The sequence below is a fragment of the Octopus sinensis genome, linkage group LG4 (genome assembly GCF_006345805.1).
Source record: "Octopus sinensis linkage group LG4, ASM634580v1, whole genome shotgun sequence".
Lineage (NCBI taxonomy): Eukaryota > Metazoa > Mollusca > Cephalopoda > Octopoda > Octopodidae > Octopus > Octopus sinensis.
In genome coordinates this window covers 112,069,538-112,093,882 of record NC_043000.1, presented here as the reverse complement: position 1 = coordinate 112,093,882, position 24,345 = coordinate 112,069,538, and the positions used below count along the sequence as shown (strand labels likewise).

At 39.4% G+C, this 24,345-nt stretch overlaps 1 protein-coding gene and 1 long non-coding RNA gene across 4 annotated transcripts in view; both read right to left on the bottom strand.

Annotated features, from left to right (window-relative positions):
* Positions 1 to 24,345, bottom strand: part of LOC115210359 (oxysterol-binding protein-related protein 1) — a 280,667-nt gene that overhangs the window by 146,328 nt on the left and 109,994 nt on the right. The window lies entirely within an intron of this gene.
* Positions 1,971 to 8,839, bottom strand: LOC118763077. Its single transcript, XR_004998830.1, has 3 exons — positions 8,689 to 8,839; positions 3,369 to 3,370; positions 1,971 to 1,981 (listed from the first exon to the last, which is right to left on the bottom strand). It is a non-coding gene; the product is annotated as an uncharacterized LOC118763077 (long non-coding RNA).

Genomic DNA, 24,345 nt, shown 5'->3' with positions numbered 1-24,345 from the left:
TTATGTAACAAACATGTAAACATATCTTTATATGCAATATCTCTGTGGACAGAAAAAGAGGATCAGCCAGATAAGTTTCAATCCTGTATTGGGATTTATCAACGGAAAACTCTTTTTGGCTTCTGAGACACTACTTATAAAGCTACTATTATTGAACGTTTATGGTCATTGTATATAAAAACAAAATTCCTATATTACCTATTACACAGAGTTGGCTAAAATCTTTAGATATATAGTAGAACCTCGGAGTACAAGTGCCTCATTGTATGAGTAATTTGCTGTACAAGCTGAGACTCGTGCAAATTTTTGTGTTGAAGTATGAGTGGAAATCTGCAGTACGAGCACACAAATCGTCCCATCTTTAAATCAATTCAGTTAATAAAACCAGTTTACATATTTTTTTTGCATTCTCCTTTTTATATTTGTCATTTTACTTGTAACTACACCTTTTCTGTTTTAAAACCCATAAAAAATTACTTTTGACTGGTTTTGGTGGGTTGGAACAGATTAATTATATTTTAGTTAATTTTAATGAGAAAATTGATTTGTGAAACAAGTAAATCGTAAGACAAGTTTGGTCATGGGACGAATTAAACTCATACTGCAAGATATCACTGTATATATTTTTAGTACAGTAGAGCAACTGAAGATTGTCAGCATTTTTTGTTTTTAACCCATCACAAATAATGTGAATTTATGTAATTGTACATATTTCAGGTTTTAATAAAGCTGGACAAGGCTGAATGCTGCTACAACTGCAATTTAACCTCAATTGTAACCCAACACCATCAAAGTTGGTCATTCTTATATAAAGACTGCTGCTACTAAAATAACATCCACCCTAACGTGTGATACTCAATACAAGGATCTGATGTGAATACATTACATCACATTGTTACCAAAGTGTCGCAAGCATCCTGTTAACTTCCTGTCCAAACATATCAACCCAAGTGGAAAGAAAATAGCCGATGTCGTTTTCACAACATTAATACCATGTAATCTGAGCTGACCAATGGTGGTTTCACACCTAGAAGTCATCTTGAATTTCTCACACATTTTTAACATCTGATGAGTGTGATGGCATTTGCATGCACATGAAACTTTAAGTCATGTGGAGTGAAGTGAAACATATATTTGAAAGTTAATTACACAGTATAAAGAGTTCTCAATACATGCTGTAGAGTGAAATACATGTAAATTAATATTCTCTGTTATAGAAACTGCAATGGTTTCATGTTTTGAATACTCCAATTTGTCAGTCAATAGCAATTTATCTGATGATTGCTTAATTATTTAATTAAGTATGAAACTCAGATTTACCATGAATTTTCCATAACAGATTCTATTATAAGTAATACAGTCTGTTACAGAAAATACAAACAATACATGTTAAGTCTGAGGTTTATATATATATATATTATTGTGTCTTAAGAGACATCATTGTTCTAATGCCTTATTGATTTACACACCACCAGTTCGATTTGCATTCATTTACTTATTTATTTTTTCCTAAAATTTTGGAGGTTGCAAGAAGCAACAAAAATTTCAGAAAAATAAATAAATAAATGAGTGGAAATCAAACCATTGAACATGTTAATTAATAAGGCATTAAAATAGAATGATTCTCCCCAGACACAATAAAATATGCTTCAACACACGAATTCACATAAAGAATCTTGCAAACCAAATACAAAAACGAAATATATACATCATCATCATCATCCAGAGTTTTAAATCCAGGTTTTGTCCCTGTTAATAGGGGTGGCCAGATCTACCTCAATGCCATAGCAACCGCGGCAGGCAGGTGCAGCCCACCCCAACCTTTGGGCTGGCTGGTGCCCATTCTCGTTTGCTTTCATGAGGATTTTTTGGAGCTAGATTTTCTAAGGGGAGCACGCCCTTGCTTACCCCCAGCCTCAGTTTCTAGACATAAGTGGTCCCAAGACCATGGCCTCTACCAAGAAATGAGGTGGAAAACTAGCTCAGGAAGGCAGAGACGCTACTCCCTGAGACCCCTTTCAGAGCCCCCCTCCCTACATATATATTCTTTCTTTTATTCTTTTACTTGTTTCAGTCATTTGACTGCAACCATGCTGGAGTACCGCTTTTAGTTGAACAGGACTTCTTTGTATACCACTAACTTATTCTATCGGTTTCTTTTACTGAACCACTAAGTTACAGAGACATAAACACACCAACATCAGTTGTCAAGCAATGGTGGGAAACAAACACAGACACACAAATACACACTCACACACACACACATATATATATATATATATATATATATAATATATATATATATATATATACATACGATAGGCTTCTTCCAGTTTCCGCAACCAAATCCACTCACAAGGCTTTGGTCAGCCTGAGGCTATAGAAGACATTTGCTCAAGGTTCCATGCAGTGAGACTGAACCAGAACCATGTGATTGGAAAGCAAGCATCTTACCACAGAGCCACTCCTGCACCTCCACACACACACATATATGAATGAATGTATGATATGTTGTTCTGATTAAGAAAGTTCCAGATATACTCCTTCAGTCAATTTAATAGATTAATTTAAAATATTGTCAATAGTCGTAGCTGGAATCAAGAAACATAACTGTTTCTATAGATAACTAGCTCTAATCATGACACCTGCTCCTATCTAATAAACTGTTATAGACCATGTGTGTGAGCATGTATGTACGTGTGTGTGTGTGGAGGTGCAATGGCCCAGTGGTTAGGGCAGTGGACTCGCGGTTGTAGGATTGCGATTCCCAGACCGGGCGTTGTGAGTGTTTATTGAGCGAAAAATACCTAAAGCCCCACAAGGCTCCGGCAGGGGGTGGTGGCGATCCCTGCTGTACTCTTTCGCCACAACTTTCTCTCATTCTTTCTTTCATTGCCTGCTCGTTTAGCCAGTGGGGTGGCGTCATTTGAAGGCTAAAACAATGCAAAGCGCATTGTGACCAGCGATGTCTAGCAACATCTGATAACCTGGTCGGTCACAGTGATCACGGTGATATATATATAATATACACACAGTTCATACATTATTTATCATCATTTATTGAGTACATTAAAATATTAAACCCGTTTCTTTGAATGAATGCGTGGTGCTGGCATTCCAAAAATAGAGAAGAGAGATGAGCTAAGCACTTTTTAACAGAAGCATACACATTTGTATCACAGCATAAATAAACAGAACACATGAAGATTCTTCAACTAAGTGGTAAAGTACATATTTAAAATATTAGAATGAGGAAGAGGTCCTTCAAAGTGTATTGGCAAATGTTCAAATGGATGAGAAGCTGTTATAAGAAAACTCTCTGCCAGACAATAATTAATTAGGTTACAGCTGGTGCAGACCCACTGTACTTCTTCAACAGAAAATGGTATGCTATGTACTTTAAAAAAATGAAATGAAGTTGGGTTTGCAGTTTGTTTTTATTTGTTTGTTGAGCGAAGCAGTCTTTGTCCCAGAGTGGGAGAAGTCCGAAACGTGGTCCTTTGCTATTCGTAAGACCCGCAGAAGAGAAAGCAGGTCAACCCCTGACACCGAGAGCATCGACGGATGGATGAATGTGCATCCAGGCTCAACGGTTGCATAGGAAGTCAGGGACAAGAAACAGGAAGAAAGAGTGAGAAAAAGTTGGAGCGAAAGAGTACAACAGGGGTCGCCACCACCCCCTGCCGGAGCCTCATGGAGCTTTAAATGTTTTCGCTCAATAAACACACACAACGCCCAGTCTGGGAATTGAAACTGCGATACTCCGACAGCAAGTCCACTGCCCTAACCACTGGGCCATTGCGCCTCCTGGGTTTGCAGTTCAAAGTGAGATTTAGAATACGTTTGACACGTTCATTACTCACCCCATGGCTCTTGTAGAAGACTCTTACCCAAGGTGCTATGCAATGGGACTGAACCCAAAAACATGTGCTCGGGAAGCAAACATCTTAAGCCATACAGTCACATCATCATCAAACCTATATTTCTATATAATCATTTATAGATATTTTAGTCACATGAAATTCATTAATTCATCCTGTGGGATCAAAATTAACCATGTATTGGTTAATTAGTTAATTTTTTGACAGATCAAATTTCCTGGCGGATTCTTATCTATGATAATTTCACTAATTTTGTGGTCATTAATTTCCGCTGTTATCATAGACTCTGTAGTGGAACATACTGTCACCAAAGAGAAACTAATAGATCCAGACTGTATAACTGAAGATAAAATGCTGAAGATTGTGAAGCAGAAATATTGTGGACACTAAACCAGTAGAAATTAACCCCAGCATCATTTTACACTTCGGACAAGAAGTGCACACAGAGCATCAGAGTGGTTCATCAGTTGACCACATAGAAAGCACATTTCGCAATATATTTAAGGTTTCTTGCGACAAATTGCCCATATTTGCTGCTACAGTTTTCTTCATTGATATCAATGGAAATTGTAGTTGTGATACCTGTGCCGGTGGCACGTAAAAGAACCATCCGAACATGGCCGTTGCTAGCGCCGCCTTGACTGGCCTCCGTGCCGGTGGCACGTAAAAGGCACCAACTAATCGTGGCCGTTGTCAGCCTCGCCTGGCACGTAAAAAGCACCCACTACACTTACGGAGTGGTTAGCGTTAGGAAGGGCATCCAGCTGTAGAAACACTACCAGATCAGACTGGAGCCTGGTGCAGCCTCCTGGCTTCCCAGACCCCAGTCAAACCGTCCAACCCATGCTAGCATGGAAAGCGGATGTTAAACGATGATGATAAAGATCTCACAGAAGCAATAAGCATTTGGTACATTCTTTTATTATGTTGAACTTGGTCCAAAGACCTGGCCAGTTGGATGGCACTGTCTAGAGATCTAGCAACTATAAAGCATTATCTAAAATTGTATAAGCGATTTTCTAAAAGGTCTACTACATCAGACTCAATATGTTGGTATAAGTTCTGTTTATTAGGGTTTAGCATCAGGATTGACAGGGATTAAGAAATACTTGAAACCCCCTTATTTATGATTTAAACTCTTTACGACATTGAGGAAATTTTACTGCAATGCAAAACTTGTTTGGTCCAGCTGGCCTGATTATTTCCATTCAATGATTGGTAACTTTTAAAGTGATTAAACCGTTTCTGGATATCAGAGACACACATTGTCAGCAACCATAGCACTGGAAGAAGATGTAAGGGACATAATTGTTTCTAGAAATAAGCATAATATATAAACACACACATTATTTACTCGTGTGGAAGTTGCCCTAAATTATGCTCAAAAACTGGAGTGTGACTTAGACATTTGGCAAAACGTGAAGGGAGAAAAATGCACCAAAATTTAACACTAAATTAGGCAGGCAAATAATGAGTAAATAACGGTATATGACTTATGTAAACATATCAGAGTATATAAGATGATGAACAGATAGTACTCAATACTAAAAATAGAGTTACATGTATTGGAAAGTGGAGCTTCACTAATTGAAACTGACTTTCTTGTATTTGGTCTTTGAAGATTACACACAGAACTATACACATACAATATATTATACTTTAGGGTATCTAAGAGATACCCTAAATTATAATTTTAATAATAATTATTACCTTTAAAGGTTTTTATTCCCATGCTGGCCACTTGGTAAGATCAATATTTAAATTAACAATCTTATCCTTATTTATATAAATACACATACTATATATATATATATATATATATATATAAATTCATCATCTTAATTTGAATGTCCACTTTTCCATGCTGGCATGGGGTGGATGGACTTTATTCAGGCAGATTTTCTAGAGTCAGATGTCCTTCTTGTTGCCAACCCTCACTTGTTTTGAAAGAAGGTAATATCCCCCCCAATGGCCAGACATGTTCTGCCAAAATATGGGAAACAAATAAGTGAATCATTCACAAATATCACACAATATCAAGACAAGGGCACACATACACACACACACACACACACTTGCTTCCCAAGCACATGGTTCTGGGTTCAATCCCACTGCGTGACACTTTGCGAAAGCATCTTCTATTACAGCATCAGACCAACCAGAGGCTTGTGAGTGGATTTAGTCCACAGAAACTGAAAGAAGCCCTTCGTATGTATATATATAATATATATATATATATATATATATATATATATATATATAAAGCCCTTTGTGTGTGTGTGTGTATATATATATATTTATATACGAAGGGTTTCTTTCAGTCTATATATGTATGTATTTGTGTCTGTCCCCCCCACCATTGCTTGACAACTGATGTTGGTGTGTTTACATCCCCATAACTTAACGGTTCAGTAAAACAGACCCATTGAATAAGTACTAGGCTTACGAAGAATAAGTCCTGGGGTCTGCAGTCAAATGACAAAAACAAGTAACAGAATAAAAGAATATATATATCACATGAACCAAATACTGTTAACATACTTGTGTGTTTGCGTAACTGGTTATCCAACAACACTTGAGTGAGACAACGCCTATGCTATTTCTTACTTTCAACTGGATTTTAATTGAAATATCAGAAACTTGTCAATAAATCCAACTGCAGATATTTTTGTGTCTTAATCGAAATTAACTATTAATTAATCGTTAATTTCTCGTTAATTATTAAAATTAAATTAATCATTACCAGCGCTAATATATATGCACACGACGGTCTTCCTTTAGTTTCCATCTACCAAATCCATTCTTATAGCTTTGGTCAGCCTGAAGCTATAGTAGAAAACACTTGCCCAAGGCACCATGCCGTAGAACTGAACCAAGAACCACATGGTTGGGAAGCAAGCTTCTTACCACCGAGCCATGCTTGTGCCAATTAAGTAATAAAAAATAAAATGGATTTTAAGAAAATACAGTAACAATTTCACACAACCACACGGATTTGTGTGAAATTGTAATACACACACACAAAGCTTCAGGTAAGGTACAATCTAACTAAGATACATAAGATGCAGAGTACATGAGATTTAGTAGAAGCACTGACAGGAAACAAGTTGCAGAACACACACACACACACACACGCATATATATGTGAGAGTGCACAGACATGTATGACTGTATAAACGTGTGAACTTTATAGTAAGTAGTGATAGAAACCAACTGTGCACAAGTATAGAAATCTGTAGAATAAGCACATGTGATGATTCCAATGACCGTGTGTGAATATGTGTGTGTGTATGTGTGTGTGTATATATATATATATATATATATATATATATATATATATATAGAGAGAGAGAGAGAGAGAGAGAGAAAGGACGTGTAGTGGTGTTAACGCATGTGTATAAATATATACACATATAAATAGTAAAGACACGTGTAATGATGTACTGTGTGTGTACACACACACACATATTTTACTTGTTTCAGTTATTAGAAAGCGGCCATGCTGGGGTATCGCCTTGAATTTTTTCAGTAGAATGAATCAACCCGGTACATTTTTAAAACTTGGTGCTTATTCTATCGGCTGCTTTTGCCGAACCGCTAGCTTACGGGAAGGTAAACACACCAATACCGGTTGCCAAAGACTGACACACACACACACACATATATATCGTGCTTCTTTCAGTTTCCGTTAACCAAATCCACTCACAAGGCCTTATTCAGGCCGAGGCTACATTAGAAGAACACTTGCCCAATGTGCCACGCAGTGGGTTTGAACTCGGAACCATGTTGTTGGGGTGCAAGCTTCTTACCACACAACCACACCTGCGCCTATGCTAATGGGATGCTGTGCAGTCCAATAAAAAAAAAAACAGGGCGGCGGGAGATGATATATATTAATGTCTCTAGCTTTGTCTCTTTATGCCTCTGGGTTCAAATCACGTCGAGATCTATGTGTTTGGTCAATAAACCAGGTACTTCACACGGCCAGGAGTTGGTCTAATCGATTACACTCTCCCTTCCCCCTAGCCTCATAATGTGTTGCCTTGGGCCAATATGACAGATCGATACAGACATCATAACAAAAAACAGCGCATTAACTATTAAATAACAAGGAGACTATTAGGAGTCTTAGGTATTTATAACTATACACACACCAACACTATATTCACACACACACACACACACACACACACACACACACATATATATATACGCGCGCGCACGCACATATACACGCGCGCATTTTCATATATAAAAATATATGGCAAGACAAAGCAACAAGGGTGAGAGAAAACCGGAGTTCGTATGACAGACAAAACAATTTGTTATATAAACATACATAAGCTATATATATATATATATACACACACACAAACGTCTTGGAGGGTATACATACATGTGTATTATCATGTGTGTGTGTGTGTCTTTCTATTACTAGTATGTGCGTATGTGTGCATGCATGCGTATGCATATTATGTATGTGTGTGTGTGTGTATGTATATATATATATATATATATATATTATATATATATATACATATATATTTCTTTATTGCCCTCGGGGGGGGGGGGGGGCTAAACATAGAGGGGACAAACAAGGACAGACAAAAGGATTAAGTCGATTACATCGATCCCAGTGCGAAACTGGTACTTAATTTATCGACCCCGAAAGGATGAAAGGCAAAGTCGACCTCGGCGGAATTTGAACTCGGAACGTAACGGCAGACTAAATTATATATATATATTTATATCATGAAGTGCGCGTGTGTGTGTGTATACAGGCATATATATGTATATAACTACTCACCTATATTTATATCCCGTAGGAAAGTGGCTGTCCTGCGTTCGAGTTAATTCCTCATTAGAGTTTCGAACCTCAGCTCCGTCGTTACGGGGAGGCGGTGACGGTGATGTTTTCATATTTGTCGTCGTCGTCGTTGTTATTGTTGTTGTTGCATGTGTTGTAGAACACAACGACGATGTTTTTGATGATGATGATGATGTTGGCGATGATGACGGTGCTGGTGATGTGGTGGTGTTCATGATGTTTGAAGATAGACGTGAGGCTATTACCTTGGTAGAATCCTCTTGTGTTGTCATTATGGACAGTGGTAGACTAGTTTAGATATACATGTGTAAATATACATATACACACTCGACTAGCTTATACATATGTGCGTAGCTCTGCAAAAGACTTATATTAACACATACATGCGTACACACTCAGTTTTTTACATTTTTGTATATACACCTAGGTATATATACACACACACACAAATACTGTTATAAATACATGAGGACACACTTCATACATATATGTACATAAATATATATATATACATATATATATAGACACACACACCACAGACTTATGTTATAGACACATGGGTAGACTCATAGTAAAATTTTTTATACATACACGTTTACACACAAAGCATGTATATACACACATTGTCCAAACTAGACTAGTTCATGTATATAAATAAATATATATAGACAATAGCACACACATTAGACAAACATATACATACACATAACAGACAAATGAGTGTATATACAGGAGACTATATAATAAACACTAGACAGGAACTAAACGCACATATTTAGACAAATAGACACATGTATGCTTATATACATAAATATATATACATATATATATTATATATATTGATGTATGTATAATGTTATATATTCCTGGGTGTGTTGAATTAATATAAAGAGATCGAGGGTATATACATGAGTATGTATATATATATATATGTGTGTGTGTGTGTATGTATATATATATATATCTATGTCCCTGTAATATTTCTCTCTCAGACTTGGTTCCGTTATAAAATCCTACAGTTGAGCTTCCCAAAAGCCTTCCAGTTCAGTCAGCTGGTCTGGCTCATTTCTCCTCCCCTTCTCTCTTTCCCTCTCTGTCTGACTTCCTATCTGTCTATACATTCGTCTTCTCTCCCTCCCTCCCGTTCTGTCTCTTTTTCTCTCTGTCTCTCTACCTACGTCCTTTCCCATTCCTCCCCCTCTCTCTCTAGATCTTTTGTTTCTCTCCGAGGAACGCTAGAAGTATTTGGACAGAGCGAGAGGAGAAGGGAGAGGGAGTGTAGATGTGATTGAAGGAAAGAGAGGAGACTTGAATTGTGTCTGTGTGTTCAGATGTATGTGTGTGTGTGTGTGTGCCGTATACAGAGAAAGACTGAGGAAGTAAAGTTGTGTGTGAGCACTCTTGCATGTGTGTGTATGTGCGTGCGTGTGTGAAACGGAAAAGGAGGGAAGTGTGTATGAAGACGGAAGGATGAGGAGGTGAGGGAGGAAGTAAGCATTAAAAAAAAGGCAGGGGGAGAAAAGAGAAAGAATAGGTTGAATGAGGGAGGAAAATAAGTGAAAAATAGAGAAGATGGGAGAAAAAAGAGAGAGGGGAAAAACAATGATTTTGAAAAAAGAGGAAGAAGGAGGAAAGGGTAGATTGGTACAGAGAGAAAAGAGTAAAGGGAGGAGCAAGGAGAGAAACAGAGAAAGTGTTAGAGAGGGGGAGAGAGAAAGAGTAAATGAGGCAGGCGAGGTAGGAAGGTAGAGGATTAAAGACAACTGTTGTTGGATTGGAGATTATCAATTGATGCAAGGATTAGGGACGATGAATAATAGTTTAATATTGAAGGGGGAAATAGGGAAAGCTGAATGAGAGGAAACGTGAGAGTATTGTTCTATTGTGTGAGGAAATAGACATTGAGAAGAAGGTAGCCGCGGATTAAAGGAGAAAATGCGGTCTTAGCCTAAGAAGGGATAAAGACGGTAATGGCTAGATGTGTAACTGTTGTTTATAAATAGAAGTTAGACAAGAATAAGTTCGGGATCTGGGTAAGGGACAATTAGGTTTACAAATAATTTTCAATGGGTCATCTGTGATAACTCATTCATTGAGATAAGTCTTGTGGTCCGTCACTAACCATGGGGTCTATGTTGTTTTCGTCAACAACCAGTGGTGGCACTTGTCTCTGTGCCTTTAACCAGAGTGAGATGTCTGTTTGCAGACACAAACAGAAGTAAACACCTTCTCTACGTTTCCCTTTTTGTTTGGGAATTAAAGATGAGATTCATGATGTTGGTTGAACAGTAGTAATTCTTCAGGTGTACAACTGTAATAATAAATTCTGCAACAAAGAGAAAGCCAGGAATATGAGGAGGAAAGAACAGTCACTTCTTTGCAATACAGCATTTGGTGCTCTATTTCAGAAGAATGAAAAGCAAATGACTAATTTGAACGCAAAACGTACGGAACTTGAACAAATATATAGGCGCGGGCGTGGCTGTGTGGTAAGAATCTTGCTTCTCAATCGCATGATTCAGGGTTCAAAGTTCAGTTGCACTGCATGGCACCTTAGGCAAGTGTCTTCTACTACAGTCTCAGACCGACCGAAGCCTTGTAAGTGGATTTGGCAGACGGAAACTGAAAGAAGCTTGTCGTATATATATATATTTAAATAATGAGGGTGATAAATTGAATATTAATTTAATTAACATCAATTTAAAACAAGTAGCCTAGCATATATAAAAATCTGAAAATTCAAGAAAAATTGTATTACATGTGGTTAGATCGTAGGTGATCTAGCATATTGGATGTCCACTTAGCGGTCATCCCTTCTTATACATATCTCCCTATATATATATATGTATGTATATATTTCTGTGTCTGTGTTTGTCCATCCACCATCGCTTGTCAACTGATGTTGGTGTGTTTACGTTCCTGTAAGTTAGCGGTTCGGCAAAAGACACCAAGAGAATAATCTTACAAAGAATAAGCTCAAGGGGTTGATTTCTTCAACTAAAAGGCAGTGCTCCAGCATGACCACAGTCAAAATGATTGGAATAAGTGTAAGAATAAATCGAGCAAACCATTTTGTTTGATGTTCTAAAATTTTGTCAACAAAAATGATGATGACTAAGGTTCAAAATTTGGAAGAAGGGGTTATAGTCTTTGAAATACTGGTTTCCAATTTTGGTACAATGCCAGCCATTTCAGAGGAAGGGATAAAGCATTGATCCCAGTGCTTGAGTGGTACTTATTTTATCAACCCTGAAAGGGATGAAAGGCAAAGTCAGCTTGGGTGAAATTTGAACTCAGAACATAAAGAGCTAAAAAATGCCACTAAGCATTTCACCCAGCATGCTAACAATACTGTCAGCTTGCCAATATAAATAATGCCTAAGGTGGTGAGCTTAGCGGTATTTCGTCTGTTTTTACTTTTTTAGTTCAAATTCTGCCATGGTCAACTTTGCCTTTCATCCTTTTGGGGTCAACAAATTAAGTAACACTTACATTCTGGGGTTGATCTAATTGACTAGCCCCCTCCGCTAGACAAGAATATTTTAAAGGTGGCGAGCTGGCAGAAACGTTAGCACGCTGGGTGAAATGCTTAGTGGTATTTTGTTTGTCTTTACATTCTGAGTTCAAATTCTGCCAAGGTCGACTTTGCCTTTCATCCTTTCAGGGTTGATAAATTAAGTATCAGTTGCATACTGGGAGTCGTTCTAATTGATTGGCCCACTTCCCAAAAATTTCGAGCCTTGAGCCTAGAGTAGATGGACCCCAGTAATTCACTGGTACATAATTTATCAACCCCAACAGGATGAAAGGCAAAGCTGACCTCGGCAGAATTTGAATTCAGAATGTAAAGACAGAAAAAACACAACTAAGCATTTTGTCTGGCATGCTAACAATTCTGCCAGCTTGCCGCCTTATCCACCTTGCATGCTGGTGGCACACAATAAGCACCATTCATGCATGGGTCGTTACCAGTGCTGCTTGATTGGCTCCCCATGCTGGTGGCACATAAAAAGCACCCACTACACTCTCAGACTGGTTGGCATTAGGAAGGGCATCCAGCTGTAGAAATACTGCCAGATCAGACTGGAGCCTGGTGTGACCTCCTGGCTTGCCAGCTCTCGGTCAAACTGTCCAACCCATGCCAGCATGGAAAGCAGACATTAAACGATGATGGTGATGATGATGATGATTATTATTTCTACAAGGCCTTGAAAATTTTTGGGGAAGAGGGCTAGTTGATTATATTGCCCAGTGCATAACTGGTACTTATTTCAACCCCGAAATGATGGGAGTCAAAGTTGACCTCGGCAGAATTTGAACTCAGAATATAGTGGCAGACAAAATACCGCTAAGCATTTTATCTGGCCTGCTAACAATTCTGCCAGCTTGCTGCCTCATCCACTCTGATGATGATGATGACGACGACGACGACAACAACGAAGAGGATGATGATAAATGCCCTGATGCAGTACCAGGCAGTGGCTCTCATGGCTTCTGATCTTAACTGATTGGAAGTGTTATCATGTTTTATCTTGGTAAAAAAGATGGGCTACAGCAAATATTCTGCTCAATACCACAGATTTGCTTGTCAGTTGTTTGACCGTAACCAGTTGAGCATGTCCCTTAGTGGCTAACGATATGTGCATCTCTGATCACGAGCAGAAGTAGTGGGGTAGCATCATAACCATGTTTGGGAGGGATTCTTTGGGGTTTGGATAATTCACCTCTGGAAACATGGGCATTTCGTTCAACATCCTTAAACAATCCTTATTCAGGGACCTTTTGAGCGGGATGGGTTACTCGACCAGAAGAAAATTCTGACTGAGCCCCACCTGCAAAGTCATGCTCTGCTTATGTTGATATGAGATCTCCATGTTGCGCACATATGGTTGTGATGCATGTGCCTGGTGTACCCTTATCAGATGGGTAGTCATGATGGGTATACTGGGCTTCGTATATTTTACCCCAGTGTCACTTTGATGGCATGCACTGCTCTTTCACTCAATAATAATAATAAGAAAATGGTTTCACATTTTGGCACAAGGCCAGCAATTTAGGGGGAGGATTAACTCAGTTGCATCAACCCCAGTACACAACTGGTACTTATTTATTGACCCCCAAAACGATGAAAGGCAAAGTCCCGTGGTGCGGTACCTTGATCGAGTGTCTTCTTCTATAGCCTTGGGTTGACCAATGTCTTGTAAGTGAATTTGCTGAATGGAAACTGTGTTGAATCCCATCATATATACACATATATATGTATGTGTGAGTGTCTTTGTGTTGGTATATGTACCCCCATCACCTCTTGACAGCCGGTGTTTGTTTGTTTACATCACTGTAACTTAGCAGTTTGGCAAAAGAGACCAACAGGATATGTACCAAACTTACAAAAAGGGGTCAATTTGTTTGACTAAACCCTTCACGGCAGTGCCCCAGTATGGCCACAGTCCAATAACTGATGCAAATAAGAGATAAGATAATAATTTCAGGTGGAGCCATAGCTGTAGAGGTAAGTTTGCTTCCCAACCCCATAGTTTCAGGTTCAGTTCCACTGAGTGGCACCTTGGGCAAGTATTTTCTACTATAGCTGCAGGTCAATTCTAAAATCCTAGGGATGAATCTGGAAGATGAAAAGTCATCATATATGGGTGTGTGTGTTTGTATGTCTTTGTGTCTGTGTTTGTAACCCTGGGCTTCGTATATTTTACCCCGGTGTCACTTTGATGGCATGCACTGCTCTCTCATAATAATAATAATAATAATGATAATAATAATAAATGAATAAATAAATTGCTGGTTTTGAACCCTACAACAGACTGGCATCCTATTCAGGTGGAATCTTGTGATTTTGGCCACTAATATGCCATGGAAACTGGGTCACCAGCCTGATGAATTCTAGGGCTCAAAGAAAATTTTTTAAAAAAAGGTTAACTGATAACATGTCCAGCTGTTCTTAATGTTATCCTAGGTTAACGACTAGCATGTGCCACAAATTCTATAATGTTATCCTATAATATCTAACACATGGATTACCTGAGCATCCATATTTTGCTGTAATGAGCTGGTCCATCAAGTCAAGGAGAGATTCTGAAATATACTGATAGAAAGGCCACTGTCCACCACATACAGGCCAGAAATTGGAGTAGATGATACATCCAAAGCTTCTCTAAAATCTGTTAATATTATCTGTGATGTGACTGGCCCTGCAATAAACTGGCTCACCACAGCACAGGAACACCAATGAGAAGTATTATGTCTTTTGGGCAAAGCAATTTCCAGAAATCCAAAGGAAATGAAGGCGTTCCAATATTTGAACCACTTCAGTTCTACTTGTTAGGAGCTAAATTGTATAAGCCTGACATAACGATCAGGGACTCGCAGAGAAATTCTGCGACGTGAAACAAGGTTGCTTTGGGAAGAGCTGGGAGCTCCTCCTTCTCCCTCCTCATCAGAAATTCATGGTAGTGATGGTGGTGGTGGTGGCAGTTGTCTTTTTGAATATTCAAATCCCAGACTAGTGTACCAGCTGAACCACATCTCTCTTAGCCCCTGATAACTGTATATGGAAAACAGAACATTGTCTCATTTCTCCCTCCTCTACCCTCACTCCATCACCGGTTCCCCCCACTTCCCTCATACTCCCTTTTCTTTCACACAGCACTCTAGCTGATCTTCAGCAATTGGCCCCTTCTCTATTCACCCTGTAGGTCAGGCTGCCCTGAATGAAACAAAACAACATCGAATAGTGAGGAGATTTTAGCCTTATGGACATACAGAGTAATCTCACTCTGGCTGGTATTTATTCTTCTGGCACTCTGTCAGTTGCGATGACAAGGTTCCAGATGATCCAATCAACAAAACAGACTGCTCGTTAAGCGAATATACAAGTGGCTGAGCACTCCACAGACATGTCTACCCATAATGTAGTTCTCGCAGAGGGCTGGCTCATGTGACGGTGGCACGTAAAAGCACCCACTACACTCTTGGAGTGGTTGGCATTAGGAAGGGCATCCAGCTGTAGAAACACTGCCAGATCAGACTGGAGCCTGGTGCAGCCTACCAGCTTGCCAGACTCCAGTCAAACCGTCCAACCCATGCCAGCATGGAAACCGGACGTTAAATGATGATGATGATGATGATGATTCAGCATGACACAGAATGGGACAAGGCTAGCTCTCTGAAACTCAGGTACAATTCGTTTTTGCCAGTCGAATGGACAGGAGCAATGTGAAAAAAAGTGTCTTGCTCAAGGACACAGTGTGCTGCCGAATACCCCCTAACCACAAAGCCACGTGCCTTCACTTCCAGCTGGTGCTATAATATGACAAATATAAGGTGGCGAGCTGGCAGAAACTTTAGCGCGCCGGGCGAAATGCTTAGCAGTATTTCGTCTGCCGTTACGTTCTGAGTTCAAATTCCGCCGAGCTCGACTTTGCCTTTCATCCTTCTGGGGTCGATAAATTAAGTACCAGTTACGCACTGGGTCGATGTCATCGACTTAATCCGTTTGTCTGTCCTTGTTTGTCCTTTCTGTGTTTAGCCCCTTGTGGGCAGTAAAGAAACAGGGAAATCATGCGGAAAATAGAATATAGGGATGAGGTGTGGTCCTTTGACTCTACAAGTGCAGGAACTCCTTTATAAGGTCTGACTCAGAGAAGGTGGGGATCCAACCCAACCGTTTCAGCACGGAAAATAGATGGAGGAGGGCGGCGAGGACGAAGGCGATGATGAAGACGTCGATGGTGATGACATACATACGTATCATTATATACTTACATATATAACAAGAAAGCGGGTGTGATACTCACACACGCATATATAAATACATATACAAACATGTGTACATCGGTACATATGCGCACACACATACACAAATACATATATTCACGAAGTCATGACATGTGGGAAGGATAAATGCATGGAGATGCGTGAATAGAGTTCACAAATTGTGTTTATTTATGTCGATATTTGACGCTCGTAACACACACACGTGGTATGTCTTGTGGAAAAGTAAGACTACATGTGACACGGCAGGAAGACGTAATTTATTAACTCCAACCAACTCCATTCTTTCTCAAGTAGGAACAACAACAGCAGGAGGAGGAGGAGGAGACAAAAGGGGAACATAGATGTCGATTATTTTTCAATGAACGAAATATTCTCCTCTTCAACCATGTCTCGGCTCTTTCTTCCGCCCATCTATTCATCTTATTGTCTTTCTATGTCTTGTCTCTGTATCTCTTTATTCATTCATCAATCGACCACTTTATCTAGCTATCTGTCTGTATGTCTATCTATGTCTGTCTGTCTGTCTATCTATCTATTTGTCTGTCTGTCTATCTATCTATCTATCTGTCTGTCTGTCTATTTATCTATCTATCTGTATGTCTGCCTGTCTGTCTATCTATCTATCTATCTATTTGTCTATCTATCTATCATCTATCTATCTGTCTGTCTGTCTGTCTATTTATCTATCTATCTGTATGTCTGCCTGTCTGTCTGTCTGTCTATCTATCTATTTGTCTGTCTATCTATCTATCTATCTATCTGTCTGTCTGTCTATTTATCTATCTATCTGTATGTCTGCCTATCTATGTCTGTCTGTCTGTCTATCTATTTGTCCATCTATCTATCTATCTATTTGTCCATCTATCTATCTATCTATCTATCTATCTATCTATCTATCTATCTATCTATCTATCTATCTATCTATCTATCTGCCTGTCTGTCTGGCTGGCTGGCTGTCTGTCGGTCTATTTATCTATCTATCTGTCTGTCTGTCTATCTATTTGTCTATCTTTCTGTCTGTATGCCGGTCTATCTATCTGTCTATCTACATAATGACATCAATTATTGATTAGCCCCAAACGAACCCTAAATGAGCATCCCTATTGCAACAACACGAACAAAATAACGAAAATAAAACCATGCAACTATCAATAACATCATTCTGTTCCACTTTCTCTAAATCAAAATCTTCATTTTCATTCCAGGCGGAAAACGTAATTATAAAAGGCAAACAAAATATCGTTTATTTCTGAATTTCAATTACAAACGGATTACGTTTAAACACCTGTATATTCATCTACCTGGTCATTATCATTTGAATTGGAAACGTCGAGTAAACGTTATTAGACAAATTGATTAGGAAATCAGAAACCAAAAACGTTTCCGTAAAATTTGAAATGCGGTTGATTTATAAATTTTTTTGATGAAATCATAATTCCACACACAAACAACATATACATTTATATTTATATATTTAATTACCTGGACATCATTTAAATTAAAATGATTATAAGAAAGTAACACAAAACTGCGATATTAAATCTTTCTCTGTTCATTACTTTAAATAAAAAAGCCCAATTCTTTTAATATTGAATAAAACATTTTCAGTATTTTACAGTAAAGCAGAAGCTGACCTATGATCAACGACACTCCAGCCGTGACTATTTTCTCCACTCTTTCCTTTTCCGTCTATGTCATCTTATTTTACATAGGATGTGGTCTGAATGAGATTTTGGCTGTTGTTTCTGAGAGGCTCCCTCACCATCCATATTTCTAGCGATCTCTCTCCCCTCCCTCTCTCTCTCTCTTTAACTTGAATTGCTTATTTAACTGTACCGCCACGAACTCAAGAGGAGCCTGTGGTGGTCGCTCGACATGCTAGAAATAGCAGTCAGATTTCCCTCAAATTATACATCATACAGTCTCGAAAAAAAATGAAAAAGAAAAGGATCCTTTGAACAATATACCCAAATATGCAAACTGACAAGGTTGTCATGGTTGGAACACCTTTGATCCGGGCTCACTCCAGTAAATAACCGCTCATCCACACACCTCATTTCACTATCTTTAGCCATGCTATTATTTCTACATGGATATATAGTCTGTTTTTTTCTCTCTTCTACCTTTGTTACTGTCATCAAAGATGTGAGGGAGAGAGAGAGGGAGACAGACAGACGGAAACAGAGACAAATAGGGAGTGTGTTTGTGTGTGTGTACGCTTAACGTCAGCCAGATGGACCGTAGTGATCAGTCAAGAGTCTCTCAAACTCCAGTGGGGAGAGAAAGGAACTGTGAGTGTGAGTGAGAGGTGTGAAACACAAAGCCCTGAACGAGAGAGAGAGAGAGAGAGAGAGGGTCAAGAAAAAAAAGAGAAAAACATGGTTTATAGAGGGACGAGAAGATGAGAACAAACAACAATGGCGATAAAAGTTATTTAACCACAGGTCGGTCCTCAACCGGTTGACATATGATCAATGATATTCCAAAGGTGACCATTCCATCATTTATTCGGACATATGGGTGCATGCATGGCTGTTTGCTTCCCAACCACATGACTCCGGGTTCATTCCCACTGCATGGCACCTTAGGCCAAATGTCTTTTACCAAAGCCTCAGGCTGACCAATACCTAGTCAGTGGATTTGGGAGACAGAAACTGAAGGAAGCCCATTGTGTGTGTGTGTGTATATATATATATATATATATATATATATATATATATATATATATATATATATATATATATATAGGTTGTTGAGAAAGTTCTTGCGAAATTTTAAAATACATCATTTTGGTTTTAAATTATGTATTTTCAAAATTATTTTAAAGCCTGTTTGAATTTGTTCTATCTAAATCGTGTTGCCCTTTTTCCTTTTGAATAATTAGGCCATTTTTTCCGGAATGTTGAATACAACATGGACAAAAGGCAAATTCGCACAATTTTCTTATTCCAGTTCAAGCTAGGCTGGAAAGCTACTGATATAACAGCTCACGATATCAACAATGCGTTTGACCCAGCAACCACTAATGAACGTACAGCACAATGGTGGTTCAAGAAATTTCATAGCGGTGACGATAGTCTAGAAGATGATAAACGTAGTGGTCGGCCATCGGATGTTGACAGCAATCAACTAAGAATTCATGCAAGAATTTATTCAAAAACAACAACAACTATTCTTCAAAATAAAGACCATCATTTTCTATGAATTTCTGCCAACGATCTGCAAGCTTTCGGATTTGGTCAAAGTACCAATCCTTTGGCTTTGAATCAAAAAACTCTTGACAGGCTTCTTCAACTTCATTGATTGACTCAAATCGGTAACCTTTCATAAAGTGTTGCATTGATTGGAAGAGACCTTAGTCAGATGGAGCAACGTCCGGGACTATAGGCTGGATGTGGCAGAACTTCTACACCGTCCAGTTCTTCAATCTTGGTGCTGGTCTTTCTGGCAGTGTGTAGCTTTGCATTGTCTTGTTGAAACAAAGCTCGTTTTTTGATGAACAAGTCTTGAGTACTTTTCAACAGTGAGTCACCATTGGACATGACATGAACTGAATGAACATACACACAACAAAAATATATAATTCTTTATTTTAGCAAACCCAGAATGACAAAAGGCAAAGAAGACTTCGGTGAGATTTGAACTCAGAACATAAAGGGATACTGGTTTCAAAAGGGGTTAAGTTACCCACACCCCTGAAATATTGGCCTGAAGCCAGCAATTTCAAGGGAGGGCATAAGTCGATTACACTGACCCTGATGTTTAACTGCTACTTATGTTATCAACCCTGAAACAATGAAAGGCAAAGTTGACCTCAGTAGAATTTGAACTCAGAACCTAAAGACAGACAAAATTTGGCCAAGCATTTTGATCAGCATGCTAATGGTTCCACCAACTCCACCACCTTATATTCTTTGAACCTTTTATGCGTTTCAGTCATTTGACTGTGGCCATGCTGGAGCACTGCCTTTAGTCAAACAAATTGACACCAGGACTTATTCTTTATAAGCCTAGTGCTTATTCTATCGGTCACTTTTGCCGAACTGCTAAGTTACGGGGATGTAAACACACCAGCATCAGTTATCAAGTGATGGTGGGGGGGGGGACAAACAGACACAAAGACACACACACACATACATACATACATATATATACATATGATGGGCTTCTTTCAGTTTCCATCTATCAAATCCACTCACAAGGCTTTGGTTGGCCCGAGACTCTAGTAGAAGACAGTAGCCCAAGGTGCCACACAGTGGGACTGAACCCAGAACCATGCGGTTGGCAAGCAAGTTTCTTATCACACAGTCACACCTGTGCCTATATATATATATATATATATATATATGACGGGATTCTTTCAGTTTCTGTCTACCAAATCCACTCACTAGAAATTGGTTGACCCGAGGTTAAAGTAAAAGACACTTGCCCAAGGTGCCACGCAGTGGTACTGAACCTGGAATCATGTAGTTGGGAAGCAAGCTTCTTACCACACAGCCACTCCTGTACCTATAAATATTTCTACACATTTTCCATGGAGTTGGCTCTCTTTCTTTTTCTAATTTTTCCCTCTCATTTTCTCTTATTCTACATCATCTTATCCTTCTTTTTCTCCCCTTTCATCTTTCTTATCCCCACTGCCCTCCCCACCATAGTGACAATATCTCCATCAATAAGTCTTTGTGACAAGAAATCATTGAACAGCTGAATGGTTAGCACCATCACCACTGAACCAAACAACATCTCTACCATGCCAAGCCATTTCACCACCAGGCCATACCATCTCTTGGCCATTTCAAACCACCACCATCCCGACACTACATCTAACCATCACACGACTACATCAAACACCAACACCAAACAGTATCTCCATACCATTATACCTCTCCACAACCATCCCATTCCATTCTATACCAAACGCCACCATTCTACAGCAACACCACCAACACCATACTGCCAAGCTATCATACCATTCGCCACCCCCATCACTACCCCACTGCATCAGACTTTGCCTGACCGTTCAAAACTACCAAAACATCAGATCATGAATGAAAGCCTCCATATCACAAATATGATCAGTTATTGATTATGGAAGTAGATAGATTCCTTCAACAAGACACTCAACTCTAAGTGTTCCATCCACATTCCCAGACATCACTAACCAACCCTAGCAACCACCCACCCACCTCTCTCTCTCCTCCCGTTGCATCTGTCTTCCTTATCTAATCCTCCATCAATCTCCCTCTGCTTCCCATTCACTCTTTCAGACTCCACTTGAACCTACTCCCTTTCCTTCATAGGACAGCAACCACATTGACAACATATTGATTTCTACAGCCAGAAAAGCTTTTACACTTCTCTCTCTCTCTCTCTCTCTCTTACTTTCTCCATATATAATATATAAAAGTAAATATGAGAGCGATAGTACTATTGAAATACCAGCTGAATACCAGCCATACAGGCAAACTAACAAAATATACAAATATATTATCTGGTTCGCCAGTCCTCAGTCAAATCGTCCAACCCATGCTAGCATGGAAAGCGGACATTAAACGACGACGACGACGACGACGGCGGCGGTGGTGGTGGCGGTGGTGGTGATCATCATCATCACATCATCATCATCATCATCATCATCATTTAACGTCCGCTTTCCATGCTAGCATGGGTTGGACGGTTCAACTGGGGTCTGGGGAGCCACACACACACATACAAAGGTGGTACTTAATGAGTACCTGCATAGCTAAAAATAGAAGTTAGAAATACTTCTGTGCCATGTGCTGACCTAGCAGAGGTAAGACAATTTCATTGTTCTTTAGAATTTTTTTCCTACCATGCCTGTGTTATATATATATATATATATATATATCTGTTAATTGGACAATAAACCTTGCTTGTGAAGACCTATTGAGGAAAGTGAAATCAAATCAAAATCGCTGACGTGGCTGATGACAGTTCCGCCTGATTGGCACTTGTGCCAGTGGAATGTTAAAAACACAGCCAAGCATGATCGTTGCCAGGGCCATGAATTGGCTCCTGTGCCGGTGGCACATAAAAAGCACCATTTGAGCGCGATCATTGCCAGCTTCACCCGACCGGCACATGGAAAAAAAAACTTTTGAGTGTAGTCATTGCCAGTGCCACTTGACTGGTTCCCGTGCAGGTGGCACGTAAAAAAAACGTTTTGAGCATGGTCGTTGCCAGAACCACCTACAGAGTATTAAATCATGCGTTCAGGTTGTCTCTACAGAATCCAGCTGTAGAAACTCTGCCAGATCAGATTGAAGCCCGGTGAAGCCTTCTGGTTTGCCAGTCCTCAGTCAAACCATCCAACCCATGCCAGCATGGAAAGCAGACGTTAAATGACGATGCTGATGATGATGATGATGATGATAATGATGAATTTGTTCCCAGAGATCGCTCATAAAGTGAAAACTTCTAAAGCAGAGCAATAATTTTCCATGGTAGCAATGAAATTTTGTGCCATCATTTTACTCCAGTGCTGTGTAGACACATCAGAACCAGCATTGCCACACACACACAAAATGGTTGTTGAACCTTTTTTTATATTATTTGCATTTGACGGATATTTGTCCTCATCTTGTTTGTTGTTAACACAACGTTTCAGCTGATTTACCCTCCAGCCTTCATCAGGTGTCTTGGAGAAATATCGAACCTGGGTTCTCATTCCTAAGGTATTTTTCAAAGTTATTATCATTATCATTATTATTATTATTATTATTGAGTGAGAGAGCAGTTCATGCCATCAAAGTGACACTGGGGTAAAATATACAAAGCCCAATATACCCATCATGACTACCCGTCTGATAAGGGTACACCAGGCACATGCATCACAACCATATGTGCGCGACATGGTGATCTCATATCAAGATAAACAGAACATGACCTTGCAGGTGGAGCCCAGTTAGAAATTTCTTCAGGTTGAGTAGCCCATCATTATTATTATTATTATTATTATTATTATTATTATTCAGGTCACTGCCTGGAATCAAACTCGGAATCTCGGGGTTAGTAGCCAGCGCTCTTAACCACTCCGCCATATGCCCATGGGCATTTTTACATTTATTATCAAATAAAACCTGTAAACTGTGGGTCTCGTAAAACAGGTCCTCATACAGTGAGATATTACTGTATTATTAATGTTGTTAGTGCTGTTGTTGTTGTTTAGATCCAGGTCAGTTCTGGTTCTCCAGCCCCACCACAATCAAAGACAATAATAGCCATGGTCAGTCCATCTGCCATTTATGTTTTTCCCAGGTGATATATTTAAGGCCGCATACACTTTCCGATATTCTCTGCCGTTCAAAGTGAGTAGGGGCAGTTTGAGGATGACTCGGCTGCCATTACTTCCAGGTTCTGTGATTTGGATGAAGGCTCCCTCATTGGTGACAGGACAGGCACAGTAAATGCTGGAGTGTTGCATGGTGATGTCAGAACCACATCGTAAATGCCATCCGAGACATTACCATAGATAACAGCACACAGGCACAAAGAACATCAGAGACAGTGGAATGGAGAATATCAGAACACACTGACAGCATCATCATCATCATCATCACTACCACCACCACCATCATCATCATAATCATCACCACCACTTACATCACTGTAAACATCATCATCATCATCATTACCATCTCCATCACCACCACCACCACCATCATTGTTGTCATCATCATCACCATCATTACCATCACCGCCATCATCGTCATCGTCGTCATCATCACCACCATCACCATCACTGCCATCATCATCGTCATCATCATCATCAACAACAACAACCACCACCACATCATCGTCATCACCATCATCATCATCTGCCCCACC